This window comes from Mustela nivalis (genome assembly GCF_964662115.1).
Source record: "Mustela nivalis genome assembly, chromosome: 7".
Taxonomy (NCBI): domain Eukaryota; kingdom Metazoa; phylum Chordata; class Mammalia; order Carnivora; family Mustelidae; genus Mustela; species Mustela nivalis.
The window spans coordinates 49,592,705-49,597,052 of record NC_139026.1 but is presented as its reverse complement, the minus strand read 5'-3'; positions in this window follow the sequence as shown (position 1 = coordinate 49,597,052).

Sequence of the window (4,348 nt, the reverse complement as noted above, 5' to 3'; positions counted from 1 at the left end):
CCTCCTGGATGTTCATTCTCTACCTCCTTTGCCAGTCCCTTCCTCTAGTCTGAAAGGAATGTTCTTGAGGGTTCACTCTCCCACCGCCCTCTACAGAGTTTCATCATCTGTCATGGTTTTAGGCACTATAAAAACTACCTCTTCAACTCCCAAGTCTTTCTCTCTTGTTCTGACCATTTCTCTAGGATCCATATGTTCAACTGTTACTTGGATGTCTTTTTTCCAGATGTTCCACAGACATCTCAAACTGTCCAAAATGGAACCCTTAGCTTTTCCACACTGGGTTCTCTTCTTGTGTTCCATGTCTGACACGGTGATGTCATTATCTATCCAAGTCTCCTTGTCCCTACCCCTTTCCCACATGCAAATTGGTCACCAAGTCCTCTCAAGTTTGTCTCCTTAACACCTCTTTAAGAAGTGCTTTCTCTGCATTCACACACCCCTGCCTTAGTTTAGGTCAGGAGTTAGAGAGTCACATGCATACAGGAGGTAAACACGTGAGAGGGGACACTTCTGTCTATGAGGGAATGCAGCCCCAGTATCGCCAGATACTCTAAATTGAGAAGCCTAAAACTTTAATATAAAATATTCCGATTTTTAAGTGGGGCAAGTCATTTAACTCTTAAAAGACACAAATATTGGATGGAAAACAAGCACACCCTCCCTGTCTCCCCACTGCCACCACCGTCACCATCACCAGGCTTTATCTGCCCTAGAGCTCTGCGTCTAGCACAGTGCCTGAAACACACTAGGTGATCAGCAAGCGCTTGATGAATGAAAATGGACTGTGAGGTTGTAAGAAGGAAGTTCTTATTGAGTTGTTTGTAGTTAAAACTTAAAAATAATTGTAATTACTGGATCATTATGTGCACATTTTAGTGAATGAAACAATCCAAAAGTATTTCAAGAAAAAGTCGATTATTTTCCTGCTCCATTCCCCTACAGGTAACTGATATTAATAGTTCAGTGTTTATCCAGTGACACGTTCCCTGTGTCCTTAAAAAAATGATGTAAAATTTTCTTTTTTTTTTTTTTTAAGTGTAAAAGTACTTTACACATTACTCTGCAATGTGCAGTTCCCAGTTAATTATCCAGAATCGACATCTTTTGGCTTGGTAACTATCCACCTAACTTCATTCTTTTTAATAGCTGCAGAATGCTCTTTAATATGATTCGCCATAATTAATTCAACCACTTTTCTATTGATTAACACTCAGATTGCTGCTAGCTTCTTTTTGCTCTCAGAACAATGTATAATAAATATCTCTATAAATTTACACAAGATGCTTCCATGCTTTCTATTTCCATGGGAGAGATTTGCCAAAATGGCATCACTATATTAAAGGATGTGTTAATACATTTTAAAAGACACTATGCAATTACTTTCAAAAGGTTGTAGCAATTCACATTCCCATCAAGGCCTTTGGCAGAGCGAACGGAGAAGTTCCCACTGAGAAAATGATGTATGAGCAAAGACTCAAAACCTGGTGAGGGACCTAGCCACACATATCCCTGGCCAAGACAATTCCAGACAGAGGGAACAGATGTGCAAGGACCCTGAGACTGATGTATTCAAGGAACAAGAAGGAGGCTGCTGTAGCGGAAGCAGAATGAACAAAGGGAGAACAGGAGACGATAGAGTCAGTGAGATTGACGGTAGCCCAGAGCAGGTAGAAACTTACAGGCTTTGCCTTTATCATGAGTATGATGGGAAGTCATTGCTGGGTTTTGAGCAAAGGAGTAATATACTAAGACCTGTTTTAAAAGGATCACTATGGATCTTAAATTGAGACATACTCTGTAGGGAGAGCACTGGAAGCAGGAGACCAGTTAGGAGGCCACTGCAATAACCTAGCACAGAAAGAATGGTAGAGATGAGACTAGTGGGAAAGTAGTAGAGACGGTGAAATGTGTTGGATTCTGGGCATATTTCAAAGGGAGGGTCAGTGGAATTTGCTGATGGGTTGGTGATGGGATATAGGAACAGTGAGGAGTTGTAGATGAATCCAAAGAGTTCGACTAGAGCAACCAAGAGGATGAAGTTGCCATCCATTGTGATGGGGAAGAGTCTAGGTGGAGCAGATTTGAGGGGAAAAGGTCAAATTCATATTTGGTCATATTAGGTGTTAAATGTGTATTAGTGATGTAAATAGAGGTGTTGAGCAGGCAGTTGGAAATACAAGTCTGTAGTTCAAAAGAGAGGAAGAAACAGTAATACAAATTTAAGAATTGCAGCATATTAGATGCTGTTTAAAGACAGAAGACCACGAGTGAAGAGACTGTAGAGAGAAGACCAAAGACAGAGAGCGCAGGGAGAATAGGGGGGACCAGGAATGGAAACAACATAGAAGCAGCAGCTACAAGACGGGGGGGGGGGAAATCAAGAGCCTGTGGTGTCCCAGAGACTGGGAGCCCCAGATGTATCAAGGCAGAAGGAGAGATCAAGTGTGCCCAATACCACTGGCTGGTAACATGAGTGGACAGCTGGTCAGGGCCCCTCGATTATGTTCACAGCTTAGTCCCCAGAACCTGTGAATATGTGACCTTCTGTGGCAAAAGAGACTTGGTAGACGTGATCGTGTTAACAGTCTAGACATGGGGAGACTATTCTGGATTGTCCGAGTGGGATCAATGTCATCACAAGCATCCTTAAAAATGGGAGGCAAGAGGTTTGGGGTCAGGCACAGAGAAGAAGATGGGACAGTGGAAGCCGAGGTTAGAGTGACGTGGCAAGGACCACCAGAAGGAAGGCAGTCCCACTGACCCGGTTTGAATTTCTGATCTCCAGAAGTGTGTGATGATAAATCTGTGTTGTTTTCAGGCACAAAGTTTGTGATACTTTGTTATAGCAGCAACAGGAAACAAATAAGCCAACCCTTGGATTCACCCATGTGAATGTCACATGGTGACATTGGACCAGAGGAGTTTTAAGGGGAATGATGGGGAAAGTCTGACTGAAGTGGGCTAACGAAGTCCAGGAGGATATGCAGGACCGTTGGGCAAAGCCAGTTAAAAAAAAAAAAAAAAAAAAAAAAAAAGCCTGCTTCAGGCTGGCCAATTGGAAATAGTGATGCCTCAAGGCAGATCAATTGCAAATGTTGTTCCTCAAAAATGACAAAGTGCTGTGTCAAGCATTTTGCTTGTCAAACAAAGAACGAGCGAGATTTCAGCTTCTCCCCATCCCTCCTCTACCAAATGCCTTTGTGCAGAGCACAAGTTAGCAAGGGAGGAGAGGAGTCAAGGATTCCTTTTAAGTGGTTTTGCTGCAGGAGAGCCACACAGTGGGCTGGTGGCTGGTGGGGGGAGCAAGGACAAAGAAAGGATTTTAATAAGTTGGCATATTTGTGTGATGATGGAAGTAATTCATGAGACAGAGAGAGAAATGAATGATACAGGAGAGAGGGGAAGATAGCTGGATTGATGATCTTGAGACAATGAGAGGGGCTAGGGTCTAGACCGTAACCTAAACGAGGACCACAACGGAGGGCTTCATATTTGATAAAATCAGTAAGAAGGAATGTGGTACAAAAGGAGATAGTGGAATATTAATACTATGTTTGCACTGTGAGGACAATGCACACAAAAGGAGGGAAAGGGGAGGGTGTGAGATAAAAAGGAGGGAGTTGTAATGAGTTCGGCGAGGAGGGACAGAGGAAACTGTTGCTGTAGCGTTTACACTTATAACTTAGGGCTCCTAACGAGGGCCCCAGGCATCAGGGGTTCTCACTACCTGAAGGGACTTCCTTTAGTCTTCTTAGACCCTCTCCGGTACCTGGATCTGGCTGAAATTGAATTGGCAACCATCTGGATGGGGTACATCAAGACCGAACTGGGACCCCATATGGGCTCAGTTGGTACCACGTTTTCTTTGGGGGGATGATCTCCCACCTCCTGTTTAATGAATGGACTTGACCAGATCTCTCCAGTTGCTCAATGATTCATGCTTATGCAGTCATCCTGGGGTTCTGTGGCTAGGTCCTCGCTCTGGGAGGCTGACCTGGCAAGCCAAACACACCTGTGGGGAAGTCGGGGGTGCTGGGTTTTGTTTTGGTATTATTTTTGTTTTTAGGATTGTGGGAAAGTGAGATTGGACTGTCAGAATGACACTGGCATGCTGATTTCGGGTGGCTTCAATTGTTATATAGACAGGGGCCCTGCAAAATGTATTTGCACATGGCTCCATACACCCTAGGAATGGCCCTAAGTGTGGCATAGCAGTAATGAAAAGGCAATCAAAGAACCATTTTAGAGGAGGAGGAAGAGGGGCACCTGGGTGGCTCAGTGGGTTAAGCCTCTGCCTTTGGCTCGGGTCATGATCTTGGGCTCCTGGGATCAAGCCCTGCATTGG